Consider the following 17,482-nt stretch of genomic DNA (forward strand, 5'->3'; position numbering starts at 1 on the left):
AAGGAGTTCCTGAAGCTGTTCTTTCAACTTTTTCAACTCTGTCGGTGCCATACGATACGGTGAAATAGAAATGGGCTGAGTGCCCAAAACCAAATCAATACCAAAGTCAATATCCCTATCAGGCGACATGCCTGACAGGTTTGCAGGAAACACATCCGGAAAGTCACGTACCACCAAAACATAATCAATGGCAGGAGTCTCTACACTAACATCCCTCACAAAAGCCAAATAGGATACACAACCCTTATCAACCATCCGTTGAGCCTTCAAGTATAAAATCACTCTATTGGAACATAGTCTATAGAATCGCTCCACTCAACCCTCGGCAACCCCGACATCGCCAATGTCACAGTTTTAGCGTGAAAATCTAGAACATCATGACATGGAGACAACCAATTCATACCCAATATCACATCAAAATCGACCATACTAAGGAGTAAAAGATCCACTTTGGTCTCCATACCCCCAATGGTCACCACACATGACCGATATACGCGATCCACAATAATAGTATCACCCACATGGATAGATACATGAACAGATGAAACTAAAGACTCACGGGGCATATCCAGAAAATGAGCAAAGTATGAGGAAACATATGAATAAGTGAAACCAGGGTCAAATAATACAGAGGCATCTCTGTGACAAACTGAGACAATACCTGTAATCACAGCATCTGAAGCAATAACATATGGTCTGGCAGGAAAAACATAGAAATGAGCCTGACCACCCCTGATCTGCCTTCCCCTCTCGGGCGACCCCTAGCTGACTGAGCTCCACCCCTAGCTGACTGGGCGGGTGGTGGAGGAACTGATGCTGGTGACATAGACTGGCTCCTCTGCATAGCGGGACCTCCCACTAGACGGGGACACTCTCTCCTCATGTGACCAAACTCCCCACACTCATAGCAACACCCCGGTGCTGGTGCTGGGGACTGAAGGGAGCTCCGAGCACCGGGATAACTAGAAGAAGGACCCGACATAGATGAACCCTGACCCAATGGAGCACGAGAAGAACTCTGCGCTGGAAGGGCACTAGGAGATGAATGACCCTGCTGATAACTGTGAGATCCATGGCCAGATGATGCACCACGGTGAACTGGGCGAGCCGTCTGGGAATGTATGAATGGACGGCCTCTACCGTGCTGGAACTGACCCCCAGAAGGAGTACAACTAAATCCACCCTGTCCATAAAGCCTCTTGGCCGCCCTCTCAACCCTCTCCTGACCGCGAACCACCTCAATCTGCTGAGCAATGTCGACAACCTCATCAAAAGTCGCTCCAGACTCTCTCTCTCTGGTCATAAGCAATCGCAGCTGATAAGTGAGGCCATCTATAAACCTCCTAATCCTCTCCCTGTCTGTGGGAACCAACCAAATAGCATGACGAGCCAACTCAGAGAATCGCATCTCATACTGCGTCACAGACATATCACCCTGACGAAGCTGCTCAAATTGTCTGCACAGCTCCTCTCTACGGGACTGAGGCACGAACTTCTCCAGAAAGATAACGGAGAACTGCTGCCAAGTAAGGGTTGCTGCGTCGACCGGCCTACGCCTCTCGTAAGCCTCCCACCAACTGAATGCATCCTTAGATAACTGAAAGGTAGTGAACGAGACCCCACTGGTCTCCTGAATACCTGCTGTACGGAGTATCCTCTGACACCTGTCCAAGAAACCCTGTGCATCCTCTCCCTCTGCACCACTGAAAGATGGAGGCTGGAGTCTCCCAAACCTCTCCAATCTACGCTGCTCATCCTCAGGCATAGCAGGAACCACATAGTCCTGAGCAGCTACAACCGGCTGGGCGGGTGGTGCCCCCGGTGTCCTGAGCAGGAACCACATAGTCCTATACCACCTGCTCTGGTGTGCGAGCAGCGGGAGTCTGAGCACCTCCCCCGGTCTGAGAAGTGGCTGCTGCGGCCGGAATAGAGACCGCTTGAGAAAGACTGGTACACACAGTCAGAATCTGAGCTAAGGCCTCCTGAAGGCCTGGATTCACAATAGGCACCTGTGGTGCCTGAGGTTGTGTATCAACAACTAAAATCTGGTTCTGATCTGGGGCAACTGGTGGATCTGCAGGTACTGCCCCTACCGAGGCCTCGGCCTTTCGCGGCCCTGGCTGGTGGTACTGGTGGCTGGCCCTCCTGACCGGTAGTACGAGTCCTCACCATGTGTGAGAGAATGAAACAACAGATGTTTAGTTACTACAATCAATAGATTCGCACGACAAGAATTCAAGAATGTGGAGTTTCCTAAGGGTTCTGCAGTCTCTCCAAGATAAGTACAGACGTCTCCGTACCTATCCTCAAGAATCTACTAAACCCGCTCATGACTTGTGAGACCTATGTAACCTATGCTCTGATACCAACTTGTCACGACCCAAAACCTAACCCGTCGTGATGGCGCCTATCGTGGTACTAGGCAAGCCGACCCTTTCCAAAACACTTTCTAACAGAAATGAATTAAAACTTATAAAATAACAAGAGTTTTCTCATAAATACGGGGATAATACCCAAATAAAACATACGTGCGGAAATAATAGCCTGACATCGGGGTGTCACTAAGTCACGAGCATCTAACAACCAATCTAGAAAAAAAATAGAGTATACTACAGTCCGTGACAAATGCCAAATAAGTGAGAAAAAATAATAAGAAAGGAGAAACAAGAACTACGGACGCCGGCAGCTTCCTCGTAAATCTCCGATAGTCAGCTCGCGCACGAACTCAGCGACCGCCAGAACCGTACACACTTGGATCTGCACATGAAGTGCATGGTTTAGCATGAGTACAACCAACTCAAGCAAGTAACAGAATTAAATAAAGAAGTGAGAAGCAGTGATGAGTTATAAAAATACAGTTCATATCAAAAGTTTTCAGTAAAGAGTGAACATGCTTTCAAATCCAGTAGTATAAGTCAATCAGTTCGAGCCCAAGTAAAATAGATATGAATATTCCAGAATTTTACAGCAACATCGGACAGCAACCAAGTGCAACAATAAATAAAAGCAAGTACAACCTCTCAAGGCAGCAGTCACTCAACTCATCTCATAAGCTCATACTCTCGGCTCTCAGCCCCCAATACACACTCTTAATAGGTACATACGCTCACTGGGGGTGTACAGACTCCGAAGGGGCTCCTACAGCCCAAGCTCTATATACTGCTGCGACGTGCAGCCCGACCCAATACTGCTGCGGCGTGCAACCCGATCCATATATTGCTACAGCATGTAACCCGATCTGATACATGGCCCGAAGGCTTGTAGCGGCGTGCAACCCGATCCAATATTATTGCGGCGTGCAGCCCGATCCAATATATCTCACATAGCTCTCAACCCGCCACTCAGGCCCTATCTCAGTCACTAACCTCTCCAGCTCCTCGGGCTCATAGAATATCATAATAACCAGCCCCAACAGGGAATACAACAAGTATCAACAAGAAATGAGAGGAAACAGAGATATAACACACAATAAGACTGTGACTGAGTACAAGACAACAATAGCAGTCAGTTCAACAAGTATACGACCGCTGCGGGGTCCCAATAGTGATATCATATGGTCTAAGCATGGTTTCTTACATGAAAGGTAGTCAATTACTTAAAGACAAGGAAAATCAAGTGATAACAATGGCTATTCGACTTTACAGTCTCACGGGATGGACCAAGTCATAATTACTCACGGTGCACGCTCGCACACTCGTCACCTAGCATGTGCGTCACCTCCAAATACCACATTATACAAATTCTCGGGGTTTCATGCCCTCAAAACTATATTTAAGACTGTTACTTATCTCAATCCGAGGAAAATCCTACTCCGCGATGCCTTTGCCTCTCAGATCGGCCTCCAAATGTCCCGAATCTAGCCACAAGTAATACAACACAATCAATAAAGGCTAATGGGATCAATTCCACAAGAAAACTACTAAATATAGCCCAAAATCCGAAATCAGCTCAAATCGGCCCCCGGGCCCACGTCTCGAAATCCGACAAAAGTCACAAAATATGAACACCCATCCACTCACGAGCACAACCATACAATAATTACTCTAATCCAACCTCAAATCACCTTCCAAAACTTGAAATTTAAGCCTATGAAGTTTCTACCATTTCCCCCCAAATTTACAACTCAAATCTCTAATTATATGATGAAAATAGCAATGGATTCATGGAATATAGTCCAATCCGAGTTAGAATCACTTGCCCCAACAATATTCTTGAAGAAAACTCGAAATATCACCTCACACCGATCTCTCAAAGTCCCAAAATCAAAATGGGAATCAAACCCTCGAAATCCCACTTTTCTGTCCAGTTCATCCGCACCTGCAGACCTTCAGTCGCATCTGCGACGCCGCACCTGCGAAAATTCCATCGCAGATGTGGGAATGAATAAAAGGTCCGCATCTGCGTGCAAGTGGTCGCGCCTGCGTGTGCGCACCTGCAGACAAAAAGTCCGCTTCTGCGATCCTCCCCTCTAACTTATTTTCCGCATCTGCGGAGCTTCAGGCGCATCTGCGGGCTCGTAGATGAGGAAACACCGTCGCACCTACAACCCCCGGCCATCTCCTCAACTCCCTCTTCTGCGTTCCTTCCTCCGCACATGCGAGTACGCACCTGCAGCCTCCCCACCGCAGGTGCAAAACTACCAAATATCAGAAGTCTTCAGTAATCTCATAAGTCCAAAACTCAACCGTTAAGCATCCGAAACATACCCGAGGCCCCTCGGGACCTCAACCAAACATGCCAACATGTCATATAACCCCATGCAAACTTAGTCGAACCTTCGAATCACTCAAAACAACATCAAAATACCAAATTACCCACGGATTCAAGCCTAAGAACTCCTAAACTTCCAAATTCCGCAAACGATGCTGAAACCTATTAAACCACGTCCGAATGACCTCAAATTTTACACACACATCACAAATGACACCATGAACCTACTCCAACTTCTGGAAATTCATTCCGTCCCCGATATCAAATTTTTCACTGACGATCAAAATTGCCAAATTTTCAATTTTTGCCAATTCAAGCCAAATCCACTACGGACCTCCAAATCACATTCCGAATGCGCTCCTAAGTACAAAATTACCTAACAGAGCTAACAGAATCATCAAAATTCAAATCCGAGATCGTTTACACATAAATCAATATCTGGTTGACGTTTCCAACTTAAGCTTCTAATAAAAAGACTAAGTATCTCAATTCACTCTGAAATCACTCCGGACCCGAACCAACTAACCCGGCATATCATATTATAACTGAAGAACATATAAGAAGCAGAAATAGGGAAAACGGGGCTATAACTCTTGAAATAACCGGCCGGGTCGTTACAAAAAGCCCAAGGGATTAAGCCGGGATCTTGTTCGGGGGTCGAGGACCAAGTCTTGACGTCAAAAAGCAAAATTCAATCCATACTCTGAGAAATATGGCTTGCCGCGACACCCAAGATGATGTCTGACAGATGTTGAGCTCTCTGGATTTTTTCACTAATGCCTCGCATGGCGCGTCACCCTATGCAGCACGTCTGTGCAATTTTTACAGAGTGAATATCCTATTTCGGACAGGAGAAGGTGGTTTCTTTTGGCCCGACCCTACTTGATATAAATACATGGAAAAATATTATTTTTTGGACTTTTGACATATATTCGACCTAAGGAGGCTAAGAAGAAATTGGAAGACACAAGTAGAAGAATTTCATCATTCCTTCCTCACTTAAGACCCGAGTTTGGGTTGAATTTATGTTTTCCTATATTTTAACTTTAGTTGTGATGAATTTCTCCATATCTATGGAGTAGTACTCTTTAAGTTTTGATGAATTTGGTGCATTGATAGTTGTTTGCGGATTATAACTCTAGTTTATGTATTGAAATATTTTTGGATAATTTAATTGTTACATCTATATTCACTTGTTCATGTAATCGAGAGAGGCATAACTTGTGATATCTTTGCATTATATCGTTGGTTGATTTCATTAATTCTTCTTAGTAATTGAAAGAGGCTAGTTGAATCATTGATTAAACCTAGTTAGGAGAATAATCGAAAGAGATTTTCCTAATGACCAATCCACTACGCATTCTTGCATATCTTCACGTGCTTAAATTGGTTCATCCCGTGAGGTTAAGACTTAATCGAGAGAGGTATTTTTACTGAACGTTTGGACTAATAATTGAGTGAATTCGAGAGACTCACTTAAATATTAGAAGTGAATTATCTAGAGTTAGATCCCAAACAATTATCTTCCACCTATCCTATCAAAACTTTATCTTCTCCCATTGATAACCTTCTTTGCTTATTCCTTGTTTCGATTGTCATTAGTCAATAGCTTTAGACTCTTAGTTAATTTTAGTTAAAAATCATAGAAATCCCAATTGTTGATCATCTTGAATAGCAATTAAGCTAGAAACTACAAGAGTATTGTTCAAATCCAATCCCCGTGGATACGATATTATACTATATTATATTTGATTAGCGAGCAGAATTTAAGTGTGTGTTTTACGCTCGTCAAGTACTGGCAGTGTAATGGATAAATACGATATACTGAAAGATCGGGAAGAATTAGCTAAAATGATTGCTTTAGGTTGTTTACCTTTTAGTTTTGCTGCTTAACCATATCTTGTTACTTATATTCAAAGAATTTATAACCCTTTGTTTAAAGGTATTCCTAGAAGTACTTGTAGAGATGATATCTTTAGGCTTTTTGGACAATATCAGATATATATTCGTTATTTGTTTGCTAGTCTTTCTTGTAGAGTTTCTCTTACTTCTGATATTGGTCGTGTTGTTAATGAAAATGATTATTTGACTATTACATGTCATTGGATAGATGATAATTTTTGTATACAAAATCGTATTATTGCTTTTAAATACGATGAAGATCAAAGTCATACCGGTGCATTTATAAGTAATACTATCCATGAAGTTGCTATATTTTACAATCATTCACAAAAAGTTATGTGCATGTCATTTGATAATGCTTCTAACAACAATTCTGCTATTAGACTATTAAAATTGCATCTACACCCACCACTTTCTGAAATATTTCATGCGAGGTGTGCATGTCATATTTATAATTTTAATTGTTAAGAGTGGCCTTCAGTTATTTAGAAATGAGATAACTTTAGTTAGAAAAGTTGTTGGTGTAATTCAAGGAAATAATAGAAGTGCTAGACTAAATGCATTTAAGGATAAATATGTACAATATGGCCTAAAATTAAGACTCATGCCTGAAGAAATAGTTACTAGGTGGAATTATATTTATTTATTCTTAAGATGTTGTTATAAATATAAAATGCCTATAACTGAAGTTGCTAATTCTCATTGTACCGATCCTAACTGTTTGTTAACATCTAGAACTTTGAATGTCAAAATTTTACAAAAATTTTATGTAGCTACACTTGAGTTTTCTGGAGCTTATTATCCTACTATTGCAAATGGTTTAGTACATATAGCTGAAATTTCTCTTTTACTCCATAATTTTAAGAAGAAAGAAGGATATAGTTCTGTTGTTGAATCTATGCTAGATAAATTTAAGAAATATTTCTATCACTATTTACCTAAGTGGTGCTATTTTAAACCATTCTATCAAAATGGCCACTTGTCGCCAATTAATCACTGCTTTATATATTTATATGGATATTGGACCAACTGAAACTCCTGATGTTGAAACTTATATTTCTGATCTACAGAAACATTTACAAACTTTATATAATTATTATGCTAATATTGTTGATGCTTCTGCTGCTGTAGATGCAAATATTCCTTTAAGTTCAGTTTCTACATGTGCATCCGGTGCTTTGAAGGATAATGATGGTGTTGAAAATTATTTGATTTGGTCTACACTAGGAGAGCATCAACAAACCAGTAGCAGAAATATTGATGAACTCTAATTTTACTTGCAAAAGTCACCAGAACCCCGCACAAAGGAATTTCTACCGCTGGGTTGGTGGAGGAGCAACTCAAATCAATTTCATGTTCTTTCGGCCATGGCTCGAGACGTGGTAAATGTGCCAATTTCAACAGTTGCATCGGAGAGCGCATTTTGCCAAGTAAAATAGTAGCTAGGAGATACCCGTCATTTATTGGGTAGCAACGCTTTGGAAGTTCTAGTGTACTTCAAATATTGTATAAGATCATAACGGCGAAATCAAGGGCGTGAATAGGTAGATAAAACGGAGGACCAAGAAATTGGAGATATAATGGTTTATGGTTCCGGGCCGGAAACCAAGAACCTCATGTTGACATGGATGAACTTATAAAAATGATGCAAAGTATGTGATGTACTCTTTCTTATTTTTTTTATAATTGTTGTAAACTTTTAATTTGCAAGTTCAAAAATAAAAAAAAATCAAAATAAAACTTGCAAATTAATTTTAAGTATTATTTATTATTCAATGAAAATATGAAACGAAAGCCTTCGGAGTTTGATCCTTACATATTGGTCTTATTAAATAATTTTTTGTAGCCACTTACTTTAAATTTTAAAATTTTAAAATTCAAATTTAAAATTTAAAACCTTAAACTTTAAAGTCTAAAAGTTTAATTTTATGCCTTAAAATACTTATTTTTTTAATTAAAAGTTTGCAAACACTTAAGTATCAATTACATTGAATAAGAAAAATATAATACATTAGAAACAAAATAATCTGGCTCGTTCCAAACCCGCTTAGCCCGAACCCAGACGAGCCCAATTTAACCTGAAAATTCCTAACCCGCTAACAGCTCGGTAAGAAGCCCACTAACCAGACGAGCTATTTTTTAACGTGTCCAGCTCGGACCATCCCGTCCGGTAAACATGTATAATTAAACTAGATGTGCACTGGTGTAATTGGAGGATTACTAAACTGGAGGTGAGCCAAATTAGTCTAGAGACATGATCCTTTGCATTTTTTTCTTAAAGTAGCAGGATATATAAGGTTATTCTACAACTAGGAGTTTGAACGCGTTTGAGTTCCTTTTTTTCCTTTCTATGCATATATACAATGGATAACGGAGCATTGCATACTTATTGCATAAACTATTTGATAATAAAAACTTTCTATACAGTTTTGTTTAGGAGTATTTAGTGGTGTTAATTGTATGAGTAAAAAATTATCTCTAATATGATTAAGTCATGTTAGCATTAATGAGGTATTCACAGGCTGCCACGTGTCACCAATGCGACTCTAATAGAGACCTGCCCAAGGTCGAAGTGGTTCTAGAAACAATGAAGGTTGCGGTCGAAGAGTCAGCAAGGATTAAGGTCAAGGAGTCATCAAAGATCAAGGTCGAGATCGAACATCTTTGACCGAGTTATAACATCTAGTTTCAAGAGAGGACACTAAAGAGAATATTCTAGTGGATATTCTCTGCACTTGTACTATTAGGGTTTCTAGGAACATGTTCCCTATAAATAGAAAGAGACACAATCAGTGACGGAGTCACATGTACCCAAGGGGTGTCAACCGGCACCCCTTCGTCAGAAAATTACACTGTTTAACTTGGTAATTTTTAAAATATATATATATATATATATATATATATATATATATATATATATATATATATATATATATATATAAAAATTTCTTGGTGAGTTTATTTCTTTATATTTTGTCTCCCCTTAATGAAAATTTTGGCTTCGCCACTGGACACAATGATAGGGGACATGAGATATTCATTTGTAAAAAACACATTGATTTTATAAAGAGAATCTGGTCCTATTGCAAGCATACAAAAACAACATTTTTACTAAGGTTCTTGTCTAGCATTTCCACTGGATCCAAGAACAACCTAAGTGTTCAAAGGCTTATCAATTATTTATCATCGTCAGAGAGAATATCTACTGATCTCATCCCTTTTCGGGCGACTCACACGTTTTATTTATTTAAATGCTATTTATTGCTCTTTATTACCATTTAATGTTATATTCCATCTTTTTGGATCATTGAATACTGTTATTATTGCTTATATTTATTACCATCCAGACAAATATACAAGTTATTTGTCACAACACCGATAGCTTTGTCTTTAGGATATTATTATTAGCTAACACTAATTCTTCTTTGCTAAAATCTAATTGGTTGAACCAAGATCTATATTTTTTGTCAAACATTAATTATAAAGTTGTTGTGAAATTAGTAATAAGACAGCTTGCTATTGCATTATTATAAATGTTGTTTTTTAAAGGAGGCTTCAGTGGCGACCCAAACTGCCGCGCAAAGTAAAATCCTTTTGTGGAAACAATAATGTCGCCCTGAATGTCTTTTCAGGCAACATAGTGCCATCATATGTCGTTAATTAGTGGTGACCCACCTAAAATTTATTTTGTTGTACATGTTTTGAGGCGACCATAATCACTACAAAATGTGTATTATTTGTGGCGACTCCCAGAGAATCGTCACAATTAATTAACATTGTTACAGTAGTATTTAAAGACAGTATGGCGTAACACTTGGCTTAAACATGTTCCTTTCAAAATCTCATTTACTCTATGGAGTATTTTTAAAAAGAAAATCCTACTGGATGATATACTGTTATCAAATTTGAACTACTTTGTTTACTCGAAAAATTGGATAGAGTTTAATTTATGTATGGTTCTAATGATATGTGATATAATTTGATACAAATCGTATAGAGAAATAGGAATACGTGTATTCTTGACTATGAGAATGAGAATAGTGAACAAGAAGAACGAATAAGATAAAGTGAAATAAACATACGGGGATATCTTTCAATATGAGAAAAAATCTTATGTTACAATGTGTCCCTCCGCTTACAATCCATCCCATCCTTATAGTAGAGGGATCCTACTTTATATACAATAAAAAATATGTAGTGAAGAGCCCATGATGTATTGTCTTTTCCCTAATTCCCGCCAGAATTCTCTCGCTTAGTGCGGCTATAACGGCCTTGTCTGTGAGCTTCGATACTGACTTGAACTCGATATCGGGTCGAGCCATCGGCCTTGACTCGAGCTCGCGGAGTCTTGATATTCGAGGTGGGTGTTGGTCGGTCTGTGCATCTCCGACAATATTTTGCCTCGTGGTTCGATTTGGTCATGGGCCCGATAATGATACCGAACTGATCCTTGATCGGACTTGGTGCTCGAATCCCGAAGCCCTTTCTTCGAACCTCGACTTGACCTTACGTAGATACCTTTCGATCGAAGTATTATTATCTCGACCAGTCCGTACGACTGACTTAATAGGTTTCGACCACATACAGATAGTCCCTTCGTTTCTCGGAGAGGATGTGACGAGAAACGCTATGATTTCCCATGGTATGATTAGACATATATTGACATCAGTATCGAGTCTGACCATGATGTACGAGGTAGTTGTCCCGTCGGTTCAGCTTACCGAGGCATTTAATGTGTGTCAGTCGATGTAGGCCATTATGTGAGAATGAACCGCTTATGTTTAGCCCCTAAATAATCCGTCCTAAATCAAACTTAATATGTTACCCTAATCAAAAAAATCCCAAATTTTCTTACTCTTTTCACCTCCATTTCGCCGTTGGTAGAGCCACCTCCATCAGCGTTTGACACCATAATCCTTTTTTCTTCCTTTGCTTTTCTTTTACTTATACCTTATGGCAAAAACTTCAAAACCATACCGCAGAAGGAGAAAGCTTCCTCTTCCCGGCCGTCCGGCAACAAGGCGCCGGCGGAACCGCTTCCCCATGAGTATGTTCCTGGCCCGTGTATTATAAAGGCCGATTTTAAGGTTGAGAATCCTTCGTCGGTCCCGAGCCGATGTGAGCATGTATCGATGTATATGTGCTCGATAACAGAGGGCCATCTCGAGGCCGTGAGGAAGGACTACAACTGGGGTCCCGAGGTTGTGCTGCAAATTCCTTCTCCCGAAGAGAGCATCATCACTCACGTGGAGGGGTTTTTAAGTGTTTACACTTACCCCTTCACGTAGGATCCCATCGATCCTGTGATCATCAATTTTTGCAGAAGATATCAGGTCACCCTAAGTCAAATTCATCCTTCTCTATGGCGCATAGTAATCTTACTTTGCTTTTTCTCCAACAAGGCCGGGGAGCTGGATTTCACCCTAAATCACCTCATACGATTGTTTAGGCCTCAAATCTTTCGACTCTTAATCAAGCTCCATCGTCGGGCATCGAAAGCTTTAATGTCGAGTATCGTCGAAGACAAGGATCGGGGTTGGATGGGCCATTATATTTGGGTGAGGACTCGTGACTTTATCCCGGAAAAGAAGATGTCGTTCCCTGGGGAATGGAATTTCAACCGTAAGTGATTTTCATAAGGCTTTTCTTTTCGTACCTATCTATGATTCTATCTGATATCTTCCTCCGATATATAGCTGCCCCTTGGATGCCACAAGTGGTACCCGACCTCGAGGATTGGGTTCGGAAGTTAGCCTCGACTTCCTCTTGTGCCGAACGCGCTTGGCGTGATTTGGCGAAAGGTAGGTGGGAGGCCAAGAATCACGGTAAGGGTCACTTCTAATGTTTTTCGAAATTTTTTTTGTGCTCCATTTGTTACTGATTTCCTTTCATGCAGGCATGACGAATGATGCCGTTTTGAGGCCTTCGAGTGATGAGGAAGGAATCAAGTCCCTGGTTCCGAAATCGGGGAAAGATAGAAAACGGAAAACTGCCTCTCAGTCCGAGGACCCTAAACCCAAAACTCGAAGGGTGAAGAAAAAGGTAAACGCTCTTACGATGGACTCGGTCCAATGACTGAGAGATGAAGAATAAGAAGAAGAAGAAGAAGAAGAAGAAGAAGAAGAAGAAGAAGAAGAAGAAGAAGAAGAAGAGGAAGAAGCTTTGGCACTCAACGTCGTCAGACCTTCCGAGCCGATGACAGCTACACTGGACGGGGCCGATTCTGATAGCCAGAGGGTCGATCAGAGTGTCCCAAGCGATTTGCTCGAGACCATGATAGTGGGCCACTTGCCTTCTCTTCCAACCTTTTTCGAGGAGGCGTTAAGGGAAGCTCGAGAATTGAAGACCCCCAATTTGAGCGGAAGCTCTAGTGTAGAGGACCCTTTTCGGGATTGCTTTGCTGGAGTCGATGATGCCTACGATATTAATGACGCTTCTATTCTCCTAGAAGAGGCCCAACGTTTCATTTTTCGGGTAATGATTTTACTGCGCTTGGTTTCTTCGTTCTTTTCTAAACCTGACTTGTGTTTTTTCCCTTTTGTGTAGGCCCTTAGGAAGTTTCCAGCCGATCTCAGCCAGTGTGAGGCCGAGCTTCAAAAGGTCTCGGGGGAGAGAGATGCTCTGAAGCTTCTTTGTGGCCAAAAGGAAGAGGTTATAAAGGACCTCCAAGAAGATTTGGCCAAGGCTCGTGAAGAAGAGGCCGAACTGGATAAACAGGTGAGCATCATTCTTTTAGAGTATGGATTCGACCCAACTGTGAAAGCTAACCCTTCGTTATCTCAGCTGCAACAAAAGGTTGAGAAAATCGGGTTGCTTCGGGGAGAGGTCGATCAGATCAAGGCCGAGTGTGATCGGTGGAAAGCGACTATGGACAGCCTAACTGCAGAAAAAGAAACCATCTTGGCCAAACTATTATCGGCCGATGTTCAACTTCGGGGTGTCAAGCAAAAAAGTTCGGCCCAGGCCAGGAGGATCGAGGAGCTTGAGATAGGGCTTGCTGAGGCCAAGGCAGAGATCGAGTCATCTAAAGTCATGGCGAACAAGTCCATTGCTGTGTATCGGGCCGATGCCGAGGCTGCTCAAATGCAGCTAAGGGAGGCATCTGATCGGGAGCAACGAGTTACTGACTTGGGAAAGTGCCAATCTCAGAGTGAAACCCTCGAGTAAATCCACACTCGAGGTTTTGAACTTTTCGAGGAGATCACCCGAGCTAAGGCGCTCGAAGATGAAGCCAGGCGGCTTATCTCTTTTGACAATGACGATGATGATAAAGAAGGTAGTCGGGGCGGGTCCGATGAAAAGCCTAAAGAAGAATCACCTTCCGAAGGAGACATTGACACCGACCGCAGTTAGGACTTAGTTTCTCTTTTGCAAACTTTTGACTGGTCTCTTTGTACATACCCCCTTTTGTTAATAATAAAGCTTCTTTTGAATGTCTTCTCATTTTTATGCTCGAACGTGTTTTTGCTTTTGTGAAGATTTTGTTATTGCTCGAACGAGTTATCTTGAATTTTGGAGTAATGGAACCCTTTTGGTCTGTTCTAAGCGAGAACAGAGCCTCAAACTCTCGTTGTGTTGGTCCCTAAGCTTTATAATTGTGTGAGTGATTATTTTGAGCTTGAAGTAAGATAGCCCTTAGGCTTAATTATTGAGTGAGTGATTGCTTTGAACTCGAACTCGATGTATCTTAGCATGTAGGCCTTTTATGATCGAGTGAGTGGTTCGCTCAAACTCGATATAAGATAGCCCTTAGGCTAAATGATTGAGTGAGTGTTTGCTTCGAACTCGAACTCAAAGTATCTTAGCTTGTAGGCATTTTATGATCGGGTGAGCGGTTTGCTCGAACTCGATGTAAGATAGACCTTAGGCTTAATGATTGAGTGAGTGTTTGCTTCGAACTCGAACTCAAAGTATCTTAGCCCGTAGGCTTTTTATGATCGGGTGAGCGGTTTGCTCGAGCTCGATGTAAGATAGCCTTTAGGCTTAATGATTGAGTGAGTGATTATTTCAAACTCGAACTCGATGTAAGATAGCCCTTAGGCTTAATGATTGAGTGAGTGTTTGCTTCGAACTCAAACTCAAAGTATCTTAGCCCGTAGGCTTTTTATGATCGAGTGAGTGGTTCGCTCGAACTCTATGTAAGATAGCCCTTAGGCTTAATGATTGAGTGAGTGTTTGCTTCGAACTCAAACTCAAAGCATCTTAGCCCGTAGGCTTTTATGATCGGGTGAGTGGTTCGCTCGAACTCGATGTAAGATAGACCTTAGGCTTAATGATTGAGTGAGTGATTGCTTCGAACTCAAACTCAAAATATCGTAGCCCGTAGGCCTTTTAATGGTGGTTGGCCCTTAGGCGTGTTTGAATCATGAAGTAGGAAGATCTTTTCAAAGTAAGAGATATCTGAGAAGAAGAAGTTTTCCTTTATAAGTCATTATACATATGTTTGTATCTTGTTCCAGAGCTCGAGCAAAACTACATGGGCATGGTTCGTTTTGACCATTTGGCCCTTACACTTTTCTCTATCGAGACCCTTCCGACATGAATTTGATATGAAATAACTTTCTTATGTCGAACTTGATTTATTTGATGGTAGCCCCCCCACCCCCCAGTATTCGGGGTTTATTATGAAGAAGCCACAGATACTGTTGAATTACCTTTAGGTAGCACATAATTGTTGCCTCGTTAAAAACCTTGCCGGAAAAACCCATTTGGGATAAAAACCGAACTAAGGAAAAAAGGTACAACACGTGCTTTAAAACCAGAGGTCTTGATATCTTTTGTCGAATTCCTGTAATGAGTTAGTGCCGAATATGTATATAGATGATAGAAAGGAGAAATTCACACCTTAACAATAATATCGTTTGAGGAGTGATATGTTCCAATTGTTTGGTAACGGTTTGCCATCCATTGTTCCGAGTTTATAAGACCTTTTTCCGACTATATCGAGGACGTGATAAGGTCCTTCCCAATTCGAGCCGAGATTCCCTTCATTAGGATCTCGAGTGTTGATGGTGACCTTCCTTAGGACCAAGTCCCCGGCCTCGAAATAGCAGAGTTTGGTTCTTCTATTGTAGTACCTTTCGATTCGTTATTTTTGTGCATCCATTTGGACCAGTGTCGTTTCTCGTTTTTCATCTAATAATTCAAGGCTAGTATTCATAGCCTCGTGGTTTGACTCTTCCGATATATGTCAGAACCTTGCACTGGGTTCTCTGACTGGAATTAAGGCTTTAGAGCCATATACTAAGGAAAACGGAGTTGCTCCAGTACTGGACTTCGATGTTGTTCGGTATGCCCATAGGACTTCGGGCAGAATTTCTCTCCACTTCCCTTTGGCTTCGCTCAACCTTTTCTTCAGGTTTTGGATGATAGTCTTGTTCGTTGATTCGGCAGGTACATTCCCGCTAGGATGATATGGTGCTGACAATATTCTTTTTATTTTATGGTCTTCAAAGAATTTTGTCACTTTACTGTCGATAAATTATTTACCATTGTCGCATGTTATTTCTGCTGGTATCCCAAATCGACACACGATGCGGTCCCAGATGAAATCTATAACCTCCTTTTCTCTCACTTTTTCGAATGCATGTGCTTCAACCCATTTAGAGAAATAGTCAGTCATAAACAAAATGAATTTAGCTTTACCTGGGGCCGATGGTAGAGGGCCGACGATATCCATTCCCCATTTCATGAATGGCCATGGAGAAATGACTGAATGAAGCTGCTCTCTGGCTTGATGGATCATCGGTGCAAACCTTTGACATTTATCACATTTTCGAATGAACTCCTTAGTGTCCTTCTCCATGCTATCCCAGTAGTACCTTGCTCTGATGATTTTGCGAATTAATGGTTCGGCGCAGGAGTGGTTTCCACAAGTGCCTTCATGGACCTCTCGTAAAACATAATCGGTGTCTTCTGGTCCCAAACATACTGCTAGCGTTCCATCGAGCATCCTTCTGTATAATGTTCCATCTTCAACCAGCGTGAATCGAGCAACCTTGGTTCATAGAACCCTAGATTCTTTAGGGTTCGATGGGAGTTTTCCGTTCTTTAAGTATTCAATATACTTATTTCTCTAATCCCAGGTTAAGCTCATGGAATTTATTTCGGCATGCCCCTCCTCGATTACAGATCTCGAGAGTTGAACGACAGTCCCCGAGTTGATCTTATCTTTCTCGACCGACGACCCCAAATTTGCGAGTGCGTCAGCCTCATAGTTTTGTTCTCGAGGCACATGTTGTAGGGTCCAATATTTGAAACGGTGTAGAGTTACCTGTAATTTGTCCAAATACCTTTGCATCCTATTTTCTCGAACCTCGAAAGTTGGCTCACCACTAGTAAAGAGTCACATTTGGCTTCAATGACTTCTGCTCCCAGGCTTTTAGCTAGCTCGAGACCTGCAATCATGGCCTTGTACTCGGCCTCATTGTTAGTTAATCTAGTAGTTTTGATGGATTGCCTAATAATGCCACCTGTGGGAGGTTTCAGTATGATGCCAAGCCCGGACCCCTTCACATTTGAAGCACCATCTGTGTAGAGGGTCCAAACCCCCGACGACGTACCCGATTTAAACAAGAGTTCCTTTTCAACTTCGGGTATGAGGGTTGGCATGAAATCGGCCAAGAAGTCCGCTAAAATTTGGGACTTGATGGTCGTACGGGGTTGATATTCGATATTGTACCCACTGAGTTCGATGGCCCATTTGGCCAATCGACCCGATAATTCGGGCTTGTGCAAAATATTACGAAGTGGGTAACTGGTTAAAACACATATGGGGTGACATTGAAAGTATGGTCTTAACTTTCTAGAGGCGTTTATTAGTGCAAGTGCTAATTTATCTAAGTGAGGGTATCTAGTCTCTGCTTCTCCT

The sequence above is a fragment of the Nicotiana tabacum genome, chromosome 10, assembly GCF_000715075.1.
Source record: "Nicotiana tabacum cultivar K326 chromosome 10, ASM71507v2, whole genome shotgun sequence".
In the NCBI taxonomy this organism is placed as follows: domain Eukaryota; kingdom Viridiplantae; phylum Streptophyta; class Magnoliopsida; order Solanales; family Solanaceae; genus Nicotiana; species Nicotiana tabacum.